The sequence below is a fragment of the Homalodisca vitripennis genome, unplaced genomic scaffold, assembly GCF_021130785.1.
Source record: "Homalodisca vitripennis isolate AUS2020 unplaced genomic scaffold, UT_GWSS_2.1 ScUCBcl_274;HRSCAF=1895, whole genome shotgun sequence".
In the NCBI taxonomy this organism is placed as follows: Eukaryota; Metazoa; Arthropoda; class Insecta; order Hemiptera; family Cicadellidae; genus Homalodisca; species Homalodisca vitripennis.
Genome location: NW_025776373.1, coordinates 16,249 through 23,116, shown reverse-complemented (window position 1 = coordinate 23,116; position 6,868 = coordinate 16,249). Strand labels below are relative to the sequence as shown.

Sequence of the window (6,868 nt, the reverse complement as noted above, 5' to 3'; positions counted from 1 at the left end):
AAATAAAGCTGGGACCCTCAATTCATCGGAGTTGATTCCTTCAATAATAGTTTTAAATCTCATTACTTAGCAACGACTCATGTATTAAATTAACGATTTAAACCAAAAATTGAATAGCCAAAACAACTCAATTAAACATTAAATCACTATTAAAAGACAAATATGTCTAGAAAGAATACTGTCATAGAAAATAAGTTTCGTTTAGTGAAAAATAATTTGAACAATGTCAAAAAAACGTTAAGTGGAATTCGGAAACGCCTGAGAAAATTAAAAAAAGATATTACAATGAACTCAAGATTGCTGGACGAATTTGTGGCCCCAGACAGTGAACGAAAGAAATGGTTGTCGACAGTACGTAATAAAGGGACTCTAGAAGGAGAGACAACGTCGAAATTAAATTAGGAATATATTTCCACGAAATAGGAACAAATAAAATTATTGTACAAGAGTCTTAAGTTTCGAGTCTGCTCATTTATGTTCCACTACAATCGCATTCTCATTTGTGACCTTTTAATAACTGTCAGTAAAATTTTATTCATTTTTAAATTAGGTACTTTTTTATATTTTCAGGGAGTAATATTTGTTTTGTAACTGATGTTAATATTTTTTACTAAATTCTATATTGTTATAAATAAAAACGTCATGTCACACCCTGAAGCTATAATTTTTACATATGTACACAATATCCATTTTTCATTTGGGCCTGAGAAAAGTTACTTATATTGCTTACTTTAATTACCCGTAATTTCACGTGAAATGATCAAACATTTCCCCTCTTTTCTGTATTCAGGAAATATGTTTTAAGTACCAAAGAATTTAAACATACAAATATTTACCCAACTTTGTAATCGATTGCACGAACTTAAGAGGTTAAACGAGAGATCGATTATACAGCCTCGGTATTCCAAATATTAGCGTATCTCTACCAATGTCTTGGGGTTTTATTTAAAATTACGAAGAACAGGCCAATAAATAGTTTTTTAAATAGCGTAACCATGTATAATTATATAAAATAACAAGTATTATTGCCAATAAAAATGTTAATGACTTGCTAAAAGATATAGGTGAGAATCTTAAGTCACATTACCACCTCTGTAAAGTTTTTCGGAGAGTATCCAACCACGATTAAAGATTGAAAGTTTTTAGCTTACATTTTTTATTTATTCCTCCCCTCGTAGTTTGAAGATTGGAATATTTTATACTCAAGATTTTTCTTGACTAAAAAGTATTCAATAATAATGAATTTATGCACACCTCATGATTTGGAATTTTCTGAACAGTCAATTCCAATATCAGTAATTTTTCTATAACTTTGTACTCTAACCGTACAGCTCTTTACGCTGCTATTCATAGTAATTAACAATATTAACACTGTAATTACGTACAGTAGTACAACATTGTCGTTAAAAATTGTTTATTTTGCAATTTATAAAACTTCCGGAATTGAAGAGAATGCTAAAACATACAGCCCAATACATGATTGTGTCCCTAAGGTTATGTTTACATGTAGAACATAAAAAAAAAATACTTGAAAACCAATGAAATAAAATGTTGTAGCGTTTTCATTTTCGGAACTCTTTTACACTTTCTCTTTGACTACAAGGACACATTAGCTTACACAAACCTAAATCTCCTATAATCTGCAAGTGTTGTGTTTGCATGTGAATTCTCTAATAATTCTGCAATAACTTATTCACTCAGCTTTATCAGCTATCATCAGTAATATATTTTAAATCAACTTATTGCAAATGAAAATGTCAACTAATAATTTAAAAGATATCTTTCTTGCGGAAATGTTCCGCCACGGAAAATGTAAAAATACAGAAGCATTATACGAGTATATGTGAATTGAAATGTTTTATTTTCCTCAGGTGTCAACACTTACGCAAGACATAAAGTTAGGCACACAGTAAATAGTAAAATATATAAAAAAATAATCAAAGAGTGCTGATTGACAACATCATCTAACTTAACAATATAAAAAGATTAAGACCATAAGTATAAATCGGTTTAAGAGCTAAAACTTTATTTGAGGAAGATAACAAAATCTGAATAAATCATTTTGTATATTTAAATTTATTTCACCTAACTACTTGGAAGTATGATTTTTATATGAATTAGGTTTTATACAATAATTATATTGTTACTTGTCATCCTCAGCTTGACAAGATTATACATTTTTGGCGGTTGAATTTTCAAGAAAGGCGCTATGTAAACAATAGCGGTAATTGCCGTATCTATTTGTTTAAAATATGGTTCAAGTACAAAGTAAGCAAACAAAGGTTGGAAAATAAAGTACTAAATAGGTTGATATACAAGATTTGGTTTAACTTTTTTGTAGTAAAATATAAAATAAATAAAACTAAGCAACATAAAAGACACACTTTAGATATAAAAAAACGCATTACGCATTACAGTTTTGTTTGTTTGATTATGGCTTTATTATGACCTCATGTTTACTAGACCAACATAAAAGTTTATAAACTTTTATAATTTTTCTGTGTGGTAGAGAATCATCTTCGTGAGATCTTCTTCCTTTAAACTTTTTATTTCTTTTGTTGTTTTGAGCTTCAGAATATATTTAAAGTTTCCTGTAGTGATTTCTTTTTATAAAATCCTACTTTAATCCAAGATTTACTAAACGGTTTCCTTACACTTACTTTACCTGTATTTTTTTTTTATTTTTTATTATTGGACTTTAAAAACTTCCAGCTCTTTAGTATTAACACTCCGAATGCCCTTAGTATATTCCTTAAGCGCCAAGCCGTTTTCCCCAGTGTTGCAACCTTTCTTTCTAAAATCTGTAAAAAGTAGTTTTATACTGTAAACCTAACTGTATTTGATATCATTTTCTTCACAATTAACAGTATATTACAATAATAATTGGAAAATTATTTGATTTTTTACGGTTATTGGGGAATTCTATTTTTCCAATAAAAAACGGGGAGGGTTGTGCCTTGAAAATATTGTTCAGTATATCAATTTCAAATTCCATGATACCATAAAATTCACAAATTGTAGTCATGTTTAAGAAAGTGTATAGTTTTATAGGAGTCTTTAGGTAAATAAACTTATTTTTTTTAGCGCAAATCTAAAAGTAGTAGAAGAAGCGTTTTTGTGATCAAAAACACATACATTTGCATAAATTTTTATAAACTGTAAACCTAGGTATAATTTTATTTACAATAACCTAGAGAACACTGTAAAAATAAATAATTGTGAGAAACCCTAAGTTTTTGATTTTTTATGGTTAGTAGAAATGAAAATTGTTACACGTTTCTAAAATAGGTGTAATTACTTGATAAAAACAGTTATTCTAACAATTTTTGGGGGTTTTGTAAAAAATTTTAATAACCTAATGGTCATAAATTTTTGTATATATATATATATATATATATATATATATATATATATATATATATATATATATATTATATATATTAATATTAATATACTGTTAAAAACTATAAAACACCTACAAAAGTAAAAAAGTAGGTGAAACTATATTTTCTGCAAAAAAGATAACAGAAACGTCATTCTGAAATTACTTCGCTGTCATAGAACAATAAAAATACCAGAGCTGTGTTTGGCAACTCTTTTCCGATGGTATATAAATTAGGTCGATACTTGATTGATTACGTATTATAAAATTAAGCGGGCGGGCGGGCGGGCCTGCGGGTCAAATAAAATAAACGGATATCCGTTGATTGGCAATCGGTGGGTCAAAGCAGTTTCTTACAGCTTCTTTATAATCAAAAGTTTTCTTTTACTATAAGAGTTGTTAAAAACAGCCCGTTATGGCTAGGGCACACAAGAGATACTGCATTGATTTATTCATATTACAGTACATAGAAAGTTGGTTCACGAAAGTGTAGTAGTCGACCAACACAACCACTCAAAACAATCATGACCTTAAAATGAGGTAATTGCCTGCTTGGTACTTGGCCTGATTTCTATAACACGTGGCTCTTACTTCCAGAAGCATCCTATTGGCAATTATTTCAACTAGTTATTGATATTTCTCCACATAACTCGCTTTTTACTATATTAGCGTGAGCTCTTAGAAAAGTTTACAACAATAAACACCGAATTGAATTTTCTTGCACTTAACTCTATTTTTTGCTCTTCAGTTAAACGCCAAACAAAAACAAGGCAGACTTGAGACAGAGTCTAAACAATATCAGTGCATAGAACCAGCGCCTTAAAAAAAACCACGAGAGATTGGTCTTGCAAACCATTAATAAACCAGTTTTAAAAGTTACAATGTTAATTCCTGCGGAAATGGTTTATTTGAATCCTCGAAACCTAGTTCTATATTATTTTTGTAACATGTAGCGACGGCATTGTCTGCAGTATTGTTATACTCTCAAATTCGTCCATCGGCAATAAAGAACTGTTAAGATTGATATTAATGGCAACAAACGGTCAGATTCCGTTATATGCCCCCAACGCTTAAACTGTTTTCAATGAACTTAGAACGTTATAAAACGATGTAGTTCAGTAACAGAACTAACATTATGCCCTCAACGCTAATTTTTCATTTACGGATGATTATAATGAATTACAATTGGTTACTAGCTAAGAAAAAAAGGGTACTTACGTATTATATCGACCACACCCCTACATTTCTCCAAACAAAAACTAAACTCTTTATTGAAAAAACACACAAAACTTGTTTTTATTCTTGATCACGCTCCGCCACCCAAAATGCGAGTGCCTCCGGCCATCAAAGCGGACTTCGGCAGCACCTTTGCCCCGCGCTGATGTTAACGAAAGAAAAAACATCCCTCGAGATAGTACCTATCAGTAAAAATACCAAATTCTAGAGGGGTTGATCAGAAATATAAATTGAATTGTAATGGAAAGGCGATTATGTACCGTGCAAAAAACTTAAATAATCATGTGATGCCGCGCGGCCTGCCGTAATCGGGATTCTCGAGATAGATAAGATAACAGCGACAACAATGCCGACCGCAAGACCTGGAAATGCTTGTTGATTGATGGAATGTTAGTTCTGTTACTCAACTACATCGTTTTATAACGTTCTAAGGTCATTGAAAAAAGTTTAAGCGTTGGGGGCATATACGGAATCTGACCCAACAAACTACTAGAATGTTGATCATTTTTATGTTTGCTAATCAACCAAAACCTAATTAAATTAAATTTGGCCGATTTGGTTAGTGACGGACCATTATACAGAATTCACTACTTTTGCCGTTGGATCGCGCTGTGATCTTTCCAGTGGGGTTTCTACGTTTTATCGTTTCTGAGACTACAACTTCATATGCAACTTTCATATTAACTTTCATATTCATATGAAACTGGACGTGAATACCGACATGGATCCATTTTCTACCTAGTTCAACCCGTATTCTCGTGTTAAGATGGAGTTATTGAAACTAAATCAACTTAAATATTACTATTTTTTCGTTTCTCACAAAACTCGATTGTTATGAATGAATGATCATTTAGTCTTTAGTATTCATTCATGTATGTTCACTAGAAACAGCTAACTTTATTTTTATGCATTCAATGCAGATGGTTATATTTTATATTTTTAACCGTCCCAACAGCTTTAATAAACGTAAGCATCTTAGTATTTACTGACTAATTGTCACATCATATAATATAGGTTCGCTATTATAGAAGTTTGGATCTTGTGGATTAGCCATTCATGTCTGTTCCCCACAAGCTTTTTTTATGTATTCAATACATTTTATTTTTCAATATTTGATATTTTAACCGTCCCAAAACCTTTAGAAGTAAGTAACTTACAAGCAGAAGCAAGTCCGGTATGGTCTAGTGGCTAGGATACCTGGCTCTCACCCAGGAGGCTCGGGTTCGATTCCCGGTACCGGAATATAATTTTTTGTTGATTTTATTTTTATACGAATACTTAAGAACAAAATTTGAGTTATGCTTCTAATATAGCTGATGAAGGGATATCATTTTTTTTATAAAATTTTAAAATTCATCCATTTTTATTGAAACAACTCTGTTTATGATGTTATGTTACACATTTTTTTGTACAGTGTAAAAGATCTGAATACTGGTTCATAACTCAGGTTTTGATATAATAATATTTTTCGTAACCGTCTTAAATACGATATGGCAAATTGTGTAAATTAATATTTTAACTTAACTGTACAAATAGTTATAATGTAGGACCTCGAAGACAAATTTAACATTTTTGTTGTACGAGTATCACTAGTTGTTACGTGAATCTAGTAATCTTATCTCATCTTTTATATGTCCATGAAAGTGGTAGGTATGTAAAATGCTGACATGTTGCATGACTCGCAAAGCTCTTATCCTTAAAGAGCCCCAGTACTTAAAGGAGAGGCTCTTATACCGGAAGGAGGTCTCTGAACGCATCATCTGACAAAACGGTAATCTCCATTTTTCCCAAAGTAAAAGAGATGGGGAGGAGGGGCTTTTCGTACTTCGGTACCAAATTGTTCAATGACCTCCCCTTACAAGTCATAAGAGTAATTTCTTGTGAAAACTGTAAACAAGTTGATAGGTACTGTATATATTAAATATATACTCGCAAGATATTGTGTGCATTAAGTAAGAATAATTAATTTGTTATTAAGTTTTTTCTTTATCTTTTAGGTTTAGTTTTTTTTTTTATGTGTATTTATTTGTAATTTACTGGACAACATTTGATTTGAAAAGCAATTGCAAGTTGAGATACGCGGGCTGTTGGTGATAGAGTTGTGGTGGCTTAAAAAGTAATATAAATTTTATTTTTAAATAGATAGTACACGATATCGTTTAAATATTTAGATTTATACCCATTTTAATTTTTTTTTAATATTCATTTCTAGGCCTTAGGCAAATTGTAGTCACAAAATCGCTATGACAT

General features: G+C 30.9%; 1 non-coding gene across 1 annotated transcript; it reads left to right on the top strand.

Moving 5' to 3' along the window:
- The first annotated feature begins 5,788 nt into the window (after positions 1-5,788).
- Positions 5,789-5,860, top strand: Trnae-cuc. The gene has a single exon. It is a non-coding gene; the product is annotated as a tRNA-Glu (tRNA).
- The last annotated feature ends 1,008 nt before the right edge of the window (positions 5,861-6,868 follow it).